The sequence below is a fragment of the Schistocerca piceifrons genome, chromosome 2, assembly GCF_021461385.2.
Source record: "Schistocerca piceifrons isolate TAMUIC-IGC-003096 chromosome 2, iqSchPice1.1, whole genome shotgun sequence".
In the NCBI taxonomy this organism is placed as follows: Eukaryota; Metazoa; Arthropoda; class Insecta; order Orthoptera; family Acrididae; genus Schistocerca; species Schistocerca piceifrons.
In genome coordinates, this window is record NC_060139.1 from 466,251,198 (window position 1) to 466,268,188 (window position 16,991).

The 16,991-nt window shown below is 42.1% G+C and overlaps 1 protein-coding gene and 1 long non-coding RNA gene across 2 annotated transcripts in view; one reads left to right on the forward strand and one right to left on the reverse strand.

Annotated features, from left to right (window-relative positions):
- Positions 1-16,991, reverse strand: part of LOC124777713 (mucin-2-like) — a 107,634-nt gene that overhangs the window by 61,810 nt on the left and 28,833 nt on the right. The window lies entirely within an intron of this gene.
- LOC124777714 lies at positions 15,490-16,135 on the forward strand. The gene is made up of 2 exons (XR_007015772.1): positions 15,490-15,560; positions 15,801-16,135. It is a non-coding gene; the product is annotated as an uncharacterized LOC124777714 (long non-coding RNA).

The following is a 16,991-nucleotide window of genomic DNA, read 5'->3' on the forward strand; positions in this document are numbered from 1 at the left end:
GGCAACGCAGGGCAGACTTCAGGGTGTGATGCCATCGCTTGGCAAGCCCATTGCTTTGGGGGTGGTATGCAAAAGTATGAATTTCGACAATACCACACATTTCACATAAGTCAGAGAAAACTGAAGACTCGAATTGTCGCCCCTGGTCAGTGGCGAGGTAAACAGGTGAGCCAAATCTAGAGATCCACGAATCTAAGAATGCTCGACTTACTGTCTCAGAGGTAATGTTCGGAATAGGCACAGCCTCAGCCCACCGAGTCATCCTGTCAATAGCTGTAAACAAGTAATGGAAACCCTCGGAGGGGGGCACAGGGCCTACGAGGTCGACATGAACATTGTGAAACCGGCCTGGAGGTTGGGCAAAACAGCCAAGGGGTGGAGAAGTGTGCCTGGAAACTTTGTTCTGTTGACACACCATGCATGCCCTTGCCCAAGACTGACAGTCACGGCGCATGTTTCTCCAGACAAACTGTTCAGCTACCAGACAGGTGGGGGCTTTGACACCGGGCTGTGCTAATGTGTGTAGTTTGTCAAAGACCTGGCGTTGAAGGGGCTTAGGAATGAATGGCCGCAACGTACCAGTCGATTCATCACACCACACTAAGTCAGATATGCCAGGGAAAGTAGAGCGTACCGGTTGGAGAGAGGAGCTGTGGTCTGAAATTAACTGCATGGTATCGGGGTCTGCCGATTGCAACCGAGGTAGGTCTGTTAAGTCAATTAAGGTTGTGACAGCACCAACACATGAGAGAAAATCAGCGACCACATTGTCCGCTCCTCGGATGTAGCGAATGTCATTTGTAAATTGCAAGATGTAATCGATGTGACGAAAGGGTCGTGGGGGCGGATCAGCCGCAGGATTTTTTATGGCAGGAACCAACGGCTTGTGATCAGTGAGCACATAGAAATCTCGTCCCTCAACATCAGTTCTGAAGTGTCTTATGGCCTCGTAAACTGCAAGTAGTTCTCTGTCGAATGCTGAGTATTTCTTCTGCGCGTTGTTTAGCTTTTTTGAGAAAAACTTCAGGGGGATCGTAACATCGTTGTATGTCTAACTCAGTACTGCGCCGATAGCATTGTCACTAGCGTCAGTAGTGATAAACATTGTGGCGTCCGCCCGTGGGTTAGCAATAGTGACAGTGGAGGCCAACAGCTGTTTGAGTTCATTAAATGCCTTGCCCATGTCTGGTGTCCATGGTACCTGGCGGGTGCCAGAAGTTTGTGGGCCAGCGAGAGCATCTATGAGAGGAGCCTGCACCGCAGAAGCGGCTGGAAAATGTTTCTGGTAATAATTAACTGTTCTGATGAACCTGCGTAATTCCCTGTAGGTCTGAGGGCGTAGCATCTCGAGAACAGGCTTGATCTTGTCCTGTGGTGGTGTCAGACCGTCCGATGACACAACATAACTTAGGAATGTGACGGATGACTGGTGCAATTGAGTCTTTTTATTGTTCAGTTCAATACCAGCGGCTGCTAAAATATCTGTCATGACTTGAACACGCTCCTCACTCTGTTCTAAAGTAGAAGCAAAAACCTATATGTCGTCCATATATACCAAACAAAAGTCTAGATGGGATAAGGTTTGATTGATGAAATGCTGCCACGTTTGGGGTGCATTTTTCAACCCAAACGGCATAAATTTGTATTGGAACAGCCTGAAGGGAGTGGTTATGGCAGTCTTTTCAATGTCCTCTGGAGCCATAGCAATCTGATGAAATGCGTGCTTACAGTCCAAAACAGAGAAGTACTTTGCACCTGCGAGCGCATGATTGAAGTCTGCGATGTGTGGGACCAGATATTTATCAATGATGGTGCGGGCATTTAAACGCCTATAGTCTCCGACCATACGCCAAGTACCGTCTTTCTTTTGGTCAAACAGGATAGGACTAGCCCAGCAACCGGAAGAACGTTCAATTATTCCCTTTTGTAACAGATCATCCAATTGTTCTTTTGCAATTTTCATAAATTCCGGCTTGAGGCGGCGTGGACGTTGCGATATGGGCGGCCCATTGGTTAAACGTAAGCGATGAACTGTGCCGTTAGTGACTACTGCAATACGTGGCGCGGCACGATAGTCAGATGTCCGTAAAGCGGAGCAGGCAGTGGCAGACGGGCCAAGCTGTGGCGCTGAGGGCACGGAAGTACAGGTGTGCCACCCGCTCGTAGGCTGCGTAAAGGCCGCACACGTGTTAACATGGGCGAGGTTGGTACACTGGTTCTTGGTAGCGGGCCATGCCGCTACGAGCGCTGTAGGCACGAGTGGGCATGGCCGGACAGCAGATGGCCGTAGTTCATTGCCACAAGCTTGGCAAGTTAATTTTCCATTCGGAACACAAGGAGCATGAGCACTCGGGCATACCCTATCATTACAAAAGGGGGTGCTGACACAGTTTACAGAGTTCACAACATTGTCGTTAACGTGCGCGGGCACAGGAACACCAGATTGGCACGGATTGACCTTGTCTGTAGCCGACGAGTCGTATGCTTGTAGTGCTGCGAGACGTTGTCGTGTGGAGGCCAACTCGTGGTGTATGTCGCAGAGATGCAGCAGCATTTCCATACGTTCCATCCGCAACTTAGAAGACTTGGCGCACTCCACTAGCCACTTGTTTGTCCAAGATTGCAGCTCCAAGGATAGGTTTACACACTTCTTAGCACAGCACATGTGTTTGGTGTTAGCCGAACTGTCACTCGGCGAAGCGAAAGGAATATGTTTGTTAAGGGAGGGGTAAAACACAGTATTTTGCACAAAATCTAGTGATAACTGATAGTGCTTGAGGAAATCAATTCCGAGAATAGGTTCTTCAATTGTTGACACTAGAAACGTCCACTCCAGCTTGCACTCGGGCGAAAGTTTCACTGTATACAAAGTGGAACCCAAACATTGTAGGGTAGACAAGTTCACTGCACGAAGTACTGTTTTGTGTGGTTGCACTTTATTGGTTGCTAGGTGAACCGGCAGCAAAGAGACGTCTGCGCCAGTGTCTACCAGAAAACATACACCTGATCGTAAATCGCGAATATAGACTCGACCACACTTACTGTTATTGTCCGAAACGAAGTGCAACGTGGGATGGTGCCCGTTGTTTACATCGCAGGAGGTGGCACCGTAGCCTACCTGCGGTTAGAGTTTGGGTAAGAACATGGTAACTGGCATTTGCGAGCTTGCTCCCCGAATCTCGCGTGGAACAAACAGTAAGGTTGGGCGGGCCTGTGCCCTTGTGGGTAGTTGCTAGGTGACGGAGTATGTGCCCCAGAGTCTTCCACAGAGGCCGATGCACTGTCTTTGCGAGGAGTTGAAGGTGCAGGCAGGGCGGCTAGTTTAAAAAACTTGTTATCAGCAGCACCAGACAAGGGCGTGGCGTCAGAAAGCGTCTTAGTGCGGTCACGTCCAGAATGCAGTGCACGGAGCTCACGTTGCCTGGCGGAGTATGCTCTGTCAGCGGCACGTAAACGTTCATTTACCGGCCTATCTTCATACGCAGAGATTGCAGGCTGGACAGGCAAAGGCAGCTTTTCAGTCCAGATTTCTGCGAGCGTGTCATCAGGCATAACTTGCTCATTGACGAGAAGACGGATGCACCGCCACTGCTGGGACGGAGACCTGTTGCCGAGACGCTCTTCGTAGATGAGCTGTCGCACATTTTCTCTCTTTGTTTTAGAGACGCGCTCGAGTATCGTTTGTTTCGCCACAGCATACTTCCCTGCTAGGGGCGGGGTGCTTTGACCAGATCATAAATTAAATCGACGCGGTCGTGAAGATGGTTCATGAGGCAGGCGAAGCGTGCGTCGTTGTCCAAAGCACAGACATTGAATTTTTGCTCAACCAGGTTAAACCAGAACTCCGGGTGAGCGGGTTTGAAGTCTGGTAATTTCGCAGATTCGGCACTGCAGTCACTGAGGAGGTGCGCCTATTACTTTGGGCGGAAGTAGAGCATGCAGAAGATTGCGAGTCCGGATTATTGGTGTCCCGTACTATGGGAATCGCGAAATTCACTTGACGGCGGGGGGGCGGCTGAGAAGCCACGGACGCTCGAATGGTGTGAGGATCGTAGTCAAAATGTGCATTCTCATTGACGTGGTAGAAGCCACAAGTGCTTAAGTACGCTGGTGAATGTCCGTTATGCACACAGTATTCACTCGACCAAGAGTGGTGGGGCTGGTTGTAGATGTTGGAGTAATTACTATCCAGCATAGAATTGTTGACCTGATTAGAAGCAACACAAGGATCCCACACACGTCCACTAGGATGCACACTCGGCGTGATATTTGCTGTTTGGCGAGTATTGAACACCTGTTGACTAGCCGGCGCGGAAGGATACACACGTGGCGGGAACTGATTCGAGTTTGAATTTACTACTGGATTTTCCAAAGTAGCAAAACCTCGCTCGACGCCACAAACTGTACTGAATTGTGTGTTCGACACAGGAGTAGAAATATTCCGACCAACACTCTATGGAGAACACGTGGGAAGGTCCAGGCTAACAAAGCCAGAGTCCAAGACCATTGGCAGTTGGAAGAAACTGGCGGCACTCGATGAATTCCACTGCGTGTTCTGGCTGAAGGATTCTGAAGATTCTTGAGGCATGTCCACTACGACGGCAGGAGTGCTGGAGAGATGTTGCAGGAATCCGGGCGGCGGTGAATGCTGAAAGGCCATTGTCTGGAGCTGAACAAAGGCCCTCACGATCGCGGAGAAACCCGACATGGTAGCCGCGTAAATAACCTTCAGGCGGTAACTCGGACATGTATTACACAAAAACGGGGTCACCAGTGAGGGAATATGGTATAGTTGTAGGTAAACAACTAGAATTCTCTCATATACAGATTTATTCACACTTAGCGTCTACACAGATACAAGTCCGGAGGCTAACTGCCGTAAGCGTCCAACATGCTCTCCAAAGCCCTCTCCTCAAAGATAGCACACTTACGCACAGAACAAATATCGATTTTTATGGCGCTCTACACCTCAATGTTAAGTTTATCCATTGTATTACAACAGTTTTCCTGGTGTCAGTCAGCTGAGCATTACTTGTAAGCAGAGGACGCTTGGGAAACTTTCACACTTTTAAGGTTATAAATAAATGTAGTCATTGGGAAAGGTTTGTTGTGGGAATGACCAGAAAACACTTTTAGAAAAGAATTGAGCAATGTGAAATAATAAATATGAATCTATGAAACATCCCTTGTATATAATAATTTTGGACAAAATTCAGTTACAGTAAGCATGTTAGGCCATAGTGGCAATAGGTAAATCATAGTTCAAGGTGACAATGACAAATATGTTAGTCATTTTGGAAAGTATATTCGTTTAGAAAAGCCAATTTGTACGATGAGCAGAGATAATGGATTACAACAGTGGTCACTGTTATCATGTATGACAATGCCGTATATAAATTATCCACGTAATAATTACTTTAAAATAAATAAAATGGTATTTGTAATAAGACTATATGAAATGGGAATCCCTTATTCATAATTAATAAAGTAGCTTCATAAAATATGGGTATGAAGCTGGGCATCCATGATGCCCTTTTGCCTATGATAATTAAATGTCTCTTTTATGTTAAAATATTCCACAATTAATAAATTCTAATACAAAATTGGTATGCAGTGTCAGAAACCAGTTAAAAAACTTGTCCACAATTAATAAGTTTTAATACGACATGGGTATGCAGTGTCAAAAGCCAGTTAAGAAACCTTTCTAACAACAGTACCTCATTCTTCCCTGTGGGTTTAGTATATGTTGAGAAAAATGGTTGACTTGTGGAGTAATATATATGTTGGATCACATAAGACACATTTAAAGTCATGTTTTCTTTTCCAGCATACTAAGTAACATGATACAGAATACATACAAGTACATATTTTTGTGAGATACCTACTGTTTTTCTGGGTTATGCAGATTTGTAGTGGTAGCTACAGTTGTTGGAAAGTAAACTTTGATAACTTATTTGTTTATTTCTTTCAATATTCTTCATAGTTTCAGTGGACATGTTTCTTTTTTACATTTTTAATTTTATTTAAGCAGCAGCCTCAAAGGCTGCCAGCTGATTAGTGCAATTTATCTGTTACATCCTGTATAGTGAATACATGTCATAAATAAATAAAAATTTAGCTTTCAAACTCAGTCTTCTCCTAACTTAATACACTATATTATATAAAATAACAACTAAAACAGTTCTCAAGATACCTTGTTGCTATAATTATATGAAAGGAAACTGCTGTGTTGAGGCCTTGAACCTACTCATCTAGCAGTCATTAACACAGAGAGCCTGTACAGGCAATGGAACTCTTTGCAGATGACAGACATGAGAGGGCCATGCTCCATCCTGTCACCACACAGTTATCCAAGTGCTGCCAGAGGTCACTGGCCCTGTGAACCTTTTCTCTTCCACAGGCTGTGTGACTGAAAATAATACCAGCTGCATCCTAGTGTACAGGCAGTACTTAGACCAACGCTTGGGCCAAAATGTGTGAGTTCACTAACAGCCAGTTTCCTGGGCCAGGTACCAATTGAAAAAGCATTCCCACAATCAGAATGTCACTCTGGAGCCACTACCATGATGCTGTCGCCATCCGCATGAACCTTGCCATCCAGAAGCTGCCACCTTGGCCTCTACATCACAGAGACATGGCCACCTGCACCGTAACAGTTCTCTAATCATTAATTAGCACTACACCGGACTTCAACTTTTGTGCACTCCTTCAGGACATTAACATTTGTTCATCTCCTCAAGACTTTAATTTGTGCATGGCTAATGCACTCTGATAATCGTGCACTTAGTGATGCAAAAGTTCCACCATCCAATTTACTGTGACAGTTTCAGCCTGCAGCTATTATTTTTGTTTTCTCCATTCTTCAGAAGTGATTTGTGTTCAATTATTGTGTGACTTCAATTTAGGCTAGAGTCATTTATTCACCTTCAGCCTTCTGTTATTTATCTTGTTCATTAAATATTTTAAAAACAACTCGTTTTAAGTTAATATGTTCGACTTTAACTCCCCTCAGAGAAGATCATTTAGTTGTGTGTAATACAGTTTGCAATATTTACTGCCTGGGTGGTTTTCCTTGGGTCCACATCGGCGGACATATCAGAATCCAATAAAATTAATTCCTACACAAATGATGATTCCCAACATCTCTCTTCTCTGCTTCATACTCAAAATATACAGGGTCTCCCTCTTTACTGTTTCACTCTTTCAGGGTACTGAAGATATGGGAGAATCTATTTCGACCTTGAAAAAGAGTTACAAAAGACATAGGCCAATGAAATAGTGACAAGTTTTCAGAATGAGATTTTCACTCTGCAGCATAGTGTGCACTGATATGAAACTTCCTGGCAGATTAAAACTGTGTACCAGACCGAGACTCGAACTTGGGACCTTTGTCTTTCGCGGGCAAGTGCTCTACCATCTGAGCTACCCAAGCAAGACTCACGCCCCGTCCTCACAACTTTACTTCTGCCAGTGTCTCATCTCCTACCTTCCAAACTTCACAGTAGCTCTCCTGTGAACCTTACACAACTAGCACTACTAGAAGAAAGGATATTGTGGAGACATGGCTGAGCCACAGCCTGGGGGATGTTTCCAGAATGAGACTTTCACTCTGCAGTGTAGTGTGTGCTGATATGAAACTTCCTGGCAGATTAAAACTGTGTACCGGACTGAGACATGTCTCCACAATATCCTATCTTCCAGGAGTGCTAGTTCTGTAAGGTACGCAGGAGAGCTTCTGTGAAGTTTGGAAGGTAGAAGACGAGATACTGGCAGAAGTAAAGCTGTGAGGACAGGGCGTGAGTCATGCTTGGGTAGCTCAGATGGTAGAACACTTTACCGCGAAAGCAAAGGTCCCAAGTTCGAGTCTCAGTCCGGAACACAGTTTTAATCTGCCAGGAAGTTTCTTAGTGACAAGTTGTTTTTGTAACTTTGTTAATCAACAGAATAAAGACATTAACTTTTTCTCAGATGGATATATCATTTTTTTGTTTACATTATATTAATTATTGATGGGTGAAATGCAGTAATTGCTATTTTGTAGGTCTGAGAAATATGTTTATGATTGAGGTAATTAAATGACTTTCTACCCAGAGGCTTAAAAGAGCAAGGTAAGAAGTTCCTGGCTTGATAATGAAGGATTCTTTGCCTAATGTTGTTTCTGTGGGAATTTTTCACCAGTTTTGTGGCACAAATTTCTTTAGATGCAGGACTAGGTATGCACTAGAGGGCATAAATGTGGTGAATAGTGTGAATATTCCAACAATATATAAGTACTTTAAGTTTCCCAGTGTTCCTATTACCAAAGAACATTTATTGGCAGGTGTATTGCCCTGACAAAAAATTATTTCATTCTTTGACAATCTTGGCATGTCCCCTTACATGTTCATACCTAGACTGCTTAAAAAAGTTTGGAGCTACTTGCAGATCTACAAACATATGCAGGCTTAGATCAAAGAGAGCAGGGAATGGAAGAATAAGCCTCATGAGAAAAAATATAACTTTACTGTGAAATAAAGAGAAACCAAAAATTAAAACTGAGACAGTCTGTTTGAAAGTGCACATCTTTGCATGTCACTGGAAGCAAAATCTGCTGGTATCATCCTTGGCATGCTGTAATCAAGACTCAAAAAAAAAAAAAAATGTTGCTGTCTTCCATGGCGGCACTCCCAAGTTAAGGAGTGTATGAGGAGTGTTCCAGCAATGACTCCTTCAAGTTTCAACCAGTCCTAATGATGCTCAGTTGGAGTCATGTCAGCAGGTACCACAGGCCATTTCAATCGGCTGATCCCTGTCTCCTACAAGAAGGTACTCATGAGATGGGTGCACTGTGATCTTGCAATATTGTCTTGCAAGATGAGCGTAGTGCCAAAATGTTGATTGTAGAGGTGGACAATAGGTTGCAGGAGCCTGCTGTAATACTGCACAGCCATCAAATTATCTTTGAAATGTGACAAAAAATGTCTGACATTAGTACACAATATGGGCCCAAAACATCACTGACCTACTATCCTACTGAGCCTGTGAGACTGTATGCCTGAGATGTGCACTAGTATGTGGTTGCCTCCACACTCTTCCTTGATGATGACTGTGCTTCAGACAAAACATGTACTAGTTGAAGAAAATTTCATGCCACTGATGCAGGTTCCATTCCAGGTGTTCCCTTTCCTCACTATGATGCTGGGGGCTTGACTGCTGTTTGCAATAGAGGCCCAGATGCCACATTGATTCCCAGATGTTATGAGAAAGGCAGTGTGTACACTGAGATATGGAAGTCGTGTGATAGTGGTATGCATATGTACATGTGTGGCAGTATCATGTACACAAGGCATAAACAGGCAGTGCATTGATGAAGCTGTCATTTGTACTCAGATGACTCATGTGAAAAGGTTTCCGTCATGATTATGGCTATAAGCATGGCAGGAATTAGAGGACTATGAATGTGGAATGGCAGTTGGAGATAGATGATTGGGACATCCCATTTTGGAAATCATTAGGTAACTCAATACTGTGAGATCCACAGTGTCAAGAGTGTGTCAAGAATGCCAAAGTTCAGGCATTACCTCTCACCACAGAAAACACATTGGCCAATGGCCTTTACTTAATGACTGAGAGCAGCAGCGTTTACATAGAGTTGTCAGTGTTAAGAGACAAGCAACACTGTGTGAAATAACTGCAGAAATCAGAGTGAGACATACAATGAAGATATCTGTTAGGACAGTGTGATGGAGTTTGGCATTAATGGGCTATGGCAGCAGACAACTGACGCGAATTCCTTTGCTGTCATCATGACATTGCCTGCAGTGCCTCTCCTGGGCTCTTGATCATATCATTTGGATCCTAGGTGACTGGAAAACTGTGGCCTGTTCAGAAGAGTCCCAATTTCGGTTGGTAAGAGCTGATGGTAGGATTCAAATGATGAAGCCAGGGATGCAAGTTGTCAAGAAGGCACTGTGCAAGCTGGAAGTGGCTCAATATGGTGTGGGCCGTGGAATGGACTGTGTTTATGTAGAATGGACTGGGTCCTCTGACTGGAAATGGTTATGTTTAGCTTCTTGGAGACCATTTGTAGTCATTGATGGACTTCATATTCCCAAAGGATGATGTCATGTCACTGGACCACAGTAATTCGTGATTTGTTGAAGAACATTCTGGACCATTTGAATGAATGATTTGGCCACCCAGATCCCCTAACATGAATCCCGTTGAACATTAATGGAACATAATTGAGAGGTCAGTTCATGCACAACATTCTGCATTGACAACACTTTGGCAAATATTGATGGCTAAATAGGCAGCAAAAGCATGTAGTTCGCCGGCCGGAGTGGCCGAACGGTTCTAGGCACTTCAGTCTGGAACCGTGGGACCGCTAAGGTCACAGGTTCGAATCCTGCCTTGGGCATGGATGTGTGTGATGTCCTTAGGTTTAAGTACTTCTAAGTTCTAGGGGACTGATGACCCCAGAAGTTAAGTCTCATAGCGCTCAGAGCTCATAGTTCTGCATGGGAATTCCAACAACTTATTGAGTCTATGCCACATCGAGCTGCTGTACAATGCCAGGCAAAAGGAAGTCCTACACAATATTAAGAGGTATCCCATGACTTTTGCCACCTTAGTGCAGTTTTGTTGCTTTCTCCTAGGAGTAACAATCAATACTTTATCGATAGTTGTGATTAACTGGTGTTGTTGACTGCAGGAGGTAGAACTTCAATATTTTGTGCAGTGAGTGAATGTTCAGATGGGCTTCACTGTGGAGTATGTCAGATCAGACAACAATTTCCTGTACTGACAAACCATCTTGACTAAGGTTGAAATGCCTCTGCAAGAAATACTGCTAGGCTCAAGAGTGTATGGAAGCATACTGTCCCATCCATGCACTGATGAAGCAGGTCACACATATAAATGTACAGTCGTGGACAAAACGAGCAAGACCCCTCGCCTTTTCGTTATGCTGATCCACACAGCTTTAAAGTCTGCTACACAGCATAACAGGCAAGGTGACGAATTGCTACCAACATACTATGCACAGGCGTAAAATTGAAAAACTATCCGAAATTTGTCAGACTGTTTTCAATCATGTGTAAGACTATATTAATGCTGATTAGTGTGTTAACCACAACACCTAAATATAAGATATAAATGAAAGAAGAAACGCTAATTAGTAAGAACTGTACTATTAAAAGTGACTTTCAGCTTATCGAGATGACATAACTGGTTTAGTAAGACAAAGTACCCCATACCGATACGAATTAGCAAAATATTATGCGCATTCAGCCGCGAAATGGTCTGTGTCAATATTCAGACCAGTCATACTGGATTACCGTTGCTGACCTACCATGAAAGTGTGCAAATATAGCAATGCATGAAGATTTATAACGAAATTCAGTTAAAAATCATTCAGTGCCACACTTAAATCATTTCAGTTATTGACAGAAGCGGAAAAAGTAGGCAGTAACAAGCATGAAATTCTATAAGAGTTTCATATCGACATCCACAGGGCGCCGGTATAGAATATAGGTGGCAATAAAACGTATTCGGGGCGCGAGAATTTCTTAAAATTCCTTTACTGAGTCTATCTACCTCCATCGAGATTAGAACCGAAAACAAACCAGAGCTCACTTGCAGCAGCATATGCCTTTCACTACGCTAGCAGACAACCCAGGCAAACAGCCCTCTATTATTACCCCAGACATGAATAAGCCTGCAATTTCGCAATGAAAATGGCAAAATGATCTGCAGTTTCTGTTGCATAGAGCTTTCTGGACTCAAAAACATGAATTGTCTACCTTTATGTCACCGCTTATGTGACAATCATTTGGGATGTTTATCAAAATAACAAAAAACCGTTATTAGCCAGTAAATTTAGTACGATAATTCTGCACCACCCCAGGAAATAAACGTATTCTACAATATTTCGAATTCTCCATTAGACGTGCCACAGCCAGAAAACTTTAATTAGCCGAAGTGTTCCTTAAGGTAGCTAGCAATGGAAATGCTCACACATCTAAAACACGGTGGCATTAATAGTGGGATCTTAATTACCACGTGTATAGGCAAATGGATTTTATTTGCATTCCTGTAAACGTCATTTGGATCGAAAGCGTAGCAACGATTAATAAGCTGATGTATCGACTGCAACTGGAACATTTCGAATAAAGAGTAGGGGAAATTATTATGCGGCCCTCATCTTCAGTAACTGTGGTAGCTAATTTTGTCGTTAGGATTTCGTCACGTAAATAGGTAAAAATGAAACCCTACTAGTCTCAGTTTCTTGACCGTATATCTGTCTACGCAACCCATAAAACCCGTTTACCTCGAGTACGGGCGGATGTAATAAGCGGAAATGTATCGCACTTCCTGCGGTATACGGTACCTTGGTGGTGTAAAAAAGTGAGCTATGTCAACGCAATCTAAAGATGCGACTGTTTATGTGAAGATAATTTACGCGAAAGGTCAAAAAATGACTCTAAGTACTATGCGACCAAACTGCTTAGGTCTTCAGTCCCCTAAATCTAGAACTACTTCAACCTCCATGCCCGGGGAAGGATTCGAACTGACGGCGCAAGCAGCGGTGCGGTCTGCGATATGACGACGTTGAACACAGGGCTAACCCGCGCAGGCAAGCTGTTTATATCATCTGGTGTTGGTAAAAAGTTATTCACTTCTGGTGAATGATTTTCTGCGCAGTTCATTTAAGATAGAATAACTACAATATCTTTGATGTTACGGAAGAGTAAGGACACCTAATTCATTTCCCCTTGTCTTTATTTATGATGTTAGATTCGCAATTTGAGCATACATACTATACATAACCACACTTTAGGTCCAAGTCACATTCACAGATATGCGAATAAAACACATTGGCTTATACTTGAGGTATTTCGTTTCCTACGAAGTGGTGGCAAACGATGCTGTGGCGTCTTCGAAGCGCGAGTTTCTCCAGTGCAAAGCGAACTTGCATAGTATGTTGGTAGCACTTCGTCGCCTTGCCCGTTATGCTGTGTAGCAGACTTTAAAGCTGTGTGGATCAGCATAACAAAAAGGCGAGGAGTCTCGCTCGTTTTGTCCACAACTGTACATAGCCATTTCCCATGCTCAAAAGTGTTTGGATAAAGAGCAGACCAACAAAAACCAAGCAAGTCAGTTTTTTAGTAGTTTAATTGGCATAGAAGACTAGTGTGGTATTTTCCAGGTATTTACCATTAGCAAAGCAATTAATAAGAAGAAAGCTGTAACCTTTCCAGTAGTTTAAATAGCCTTTGTTTTTTTTGGTGCTGTTGCACTAGCTCCCACTAACTATTGTAACACAATGTTCTCCAAAGAAACATATCACTGAGCAAAATCAGTTGGATTCTATTTAAAACAATCCTCACACAGCTGACACAATGGTTCTCGCATTTCTTTTTGGTCAGCATACAACAGATGTGCCACCTATTTCACACTGGCTACGGATACATTGTGATAAAGTTATTAAATACAAGTAATTGAACCCAACAGAAGTGTTGAACACATGGTAACACAACAATGACACAATCTCTTTGTGCATCACCAGCTGGTGGGTGCATTTTAATTTCTGATGTAAAAAAGTGTAATGACATAAACTTCTATAGTAATCGTGTTAACAAATTTTTGAGATGTTGGGAAGAGCATACACTGAAAGTGTGCAATGCCAACAAAACTACAAATGTAAATAAAAAATGTGCCCAATTCCACAGAATAATGTAAACAACTAAGAACACTACGACATGGCTTGCGGCCAAATTTTACAAGCACATGATGGTTTGTATTGTTATAATTGTTGTGGTAGTGAAAAGTGCTTCTAATTTGTCCCAGTTACCTATAAGAGTCGCAGGAAACAGACAAATTATTATTTGAAATTTACAAAGGCTGTATGTGTGTCATTTCTTTAAAAATTTATGATTAGGAGGACCAGAAGTGCTTTTCTACTGCCGATGTATTGCCGGTACTTGGCTTCTGCTGAGATGAGTATCAGGGCCTATGGTACTAATAAACATTAACAGAGACCGGTGGCAAAACAGCTGATGAAACTTTATTTCATTTTTGTTTTAAACTTTCACTGCTGTTAAACATACAGTGTGATTCCTTAATCATTTTCCATGAGTAAGATATCATAAATGCTCAATAGGAAGGTGTGGTGCCACTCATGCAGATCGCTGACAACATCCTGAACAAATTCTCAAGGGACTGTGTCGAGCAGAGAAAGTAGGCTCTATCCACTGACTCCCAGCACATTGTCAGATGAGGGGCGGGGTGGGGGGGGGGGGGAGGGAGGCTGGGTCAGGAGAATAAGACATGCTTTTGTCTCACAGTGCTGGCACCATAAATATGCTTACTGGTTTGGCATAGCACTGCATGACAATGAGTTCGTAACAGCCACAGTAAACACGAGTACTGTATGATTAAATCGTTAATGTTCGCATCGGCCGGGAACAAAACATGAGAATGGCAGACTTCTGTTGATCCAGAAATATGGAGCCCTGATTCAACACATTTTGAACAAATAACGTGGCAATAAATATTCAGTTAATTTCCTAAGAGAGAAATAAGTGTTTTGCATAGCCCATAATAATGAAGTTGTTCTCTTACAGGCACTAAACAATAAGCCTAAATACTTTGTCTCTCAGTATTTATGCCTCTTGCCTAAATATCGATATTAATGAATATTTTATAGCTTGCTTAAATGTCCTGCCTTCAAGAAATCTACAGATATTAACTAAAAGTTTGCTTCAAAGCAATACAATACCGTACATTAAATATACCACTACTTGATTTAACAGTGACCCATCTTACTTTTGTACCATACAGTAAAATTGTGAAATTAATTTTTTCCAGCTAGAATAATTTTGTCACCAGAATCAGCGAAGTCACAAAAATTAAGAACAGATTCAGTTCTGTAAGCTGCAGTTTTTTGGTTAAATGGTAAAAGCATTTGGTATTCAACCACCAGCGGGTAAGGTAAAAGCTGCCATTGTTCATGAATCAGAGTATTATGTTTTGAGGCATCTCGTGGTGGCACCTGCTTAAAAGCAACGTACGACATTGTTAGAGTCATAGGGCAAGTGTACTGAATGGTTAGATCCTGTATAAGTCTGTAGCACTGTCTCCCTTTATTGTACCTCCATGCAAAAATAAGAACAACTCAGACCATTTAAAAATGAAGATAAAATAAGATTCGTACCCTGACCTTGTTCCTTTGTTACCTCACCTACAAAAACACATAAATTAAATTTTCGTTGCAAGGTTGGCACCTATCGCTTGTAACAAAATCTTCTATGTACCTTACAGTAATCTTTAACATCTTATTGCCCAGTGTGCCATGTTTGGCACATAACCACTTTACACAGGTATTTAATGTTAAATTTTAAAGCAACAATTTACTGGCCCATTGAGCCATACCTGGAACTATTTTCAACCATCTACCGTATTGTGCTGTTGCCTGGTGGCAGTTTAGTGAACTACAGTCAGTGAGCAGTTCCATCATCTGAGATAAACATGTGCTGCTCATAACCTCAATTTTTATGGCTGTAAAAACAAAAATTAAGGTAAGTGCTTTTTGTAAAATATTATGTTGTTTATGCAGTCTATTTAAAGTTCATTACGGTAGTTTCAATTTGCAAAACATGCTTAGTTTACATTCTATAAGGTTTTTTGGGTTTGTGCCAAATTTGTCACAGTGGACATATACTGAAAAACTACTGCTTTTTGGTCTGTGCCAAAACTGGCACATTTCGCATTGAAGAATTACTTCATGCAATTTGGACAATGAAGTTTACTCTTTTCAGATGTCACTTTGTTGACTAAGAAGACATCACAATGCAACACCATTTGTACCTCCTGATGAGAGTGAAGGTAGTTTGGTGGATAACTCGGATGGCAACCCAGATTACACCCTTGACCACGACAGAAGGAACAAAATATCCTTATTTGGTGATAACTGAATTCTGCTTTTTATTTCTACAATGTAATTTACCTAAATTAAACTATGATAGTTGGACATTTACAGTAAAGTTATAATAACTTGTTACCTAATATCATCAAAGATGAAATGACTGGGGCTATATCTTATATAACAGTCATTATAAATGTGTGATGTTTGAATAAAACAAGGTAGCAGTGAATTTATTTCGTTTTGGGAAACAATGAAGCATGCTCCAATGACGGCACAGATGAAGGTGAAGAGAGTGGCCCTACAGATTCTACAGCTCTAGCCACATAAAAAATCACTGTTGGATTCAGGTAATGATCATATACTTCAGTCTCCAATTGACTACTTTAAAAGTTTCTTCTTCTTTTTTTTTTTTTTTTCAATTTAATTGCCACTCAGTCAAACTTGTACAGTGACTAATAAAATCTGAACAAGCCTCTGAATATCTCAGAGAAGGAAACAGAGCAGTTTATGGCATATGTATCTATATGAGCAATTATGGTCTACCTGGCAGTAGGACGTACTAGAATGGAAACATCCAAGTTGAGAAGGGAGCAAATGTTATGGCGTATAACAGATGGGAGGAATTGAAGTCGAATTTACACTTCTGTGACAACAATCACATGCCTTCACAGAATGACCCCAACAGAGGTAGACTTTATAAGATCCACACAATAGTTAATGCTCTTCAAAGTGAGTTTAAATAAATTCCCGTTGCGGAATCAATGCTCTGTGTTGATGAGCATATTGTGCTTTTCAAAGCTCGTCTTCTCTAAACAAGAACAATCCAATGAAACCCCATCATTGGGGATATAAATTGTTTTCCTTTGTGGCACCATGGACCTACTTCACAATTTTGAGATCTATACAGGTTGTGTACTACCTGAACCAATCCTTCCTAACACTAGAGCTAGCTCTTATTTTGTTTTATCTCACAATGAAAACAAAATCTAAATTTACTTTGACAATTGGTACGTATCACCAGCTTTGTTAATGACTCTGTCAAATACTGGTTTCCAATCCCTAGGAAACATTCAACTACAATGAT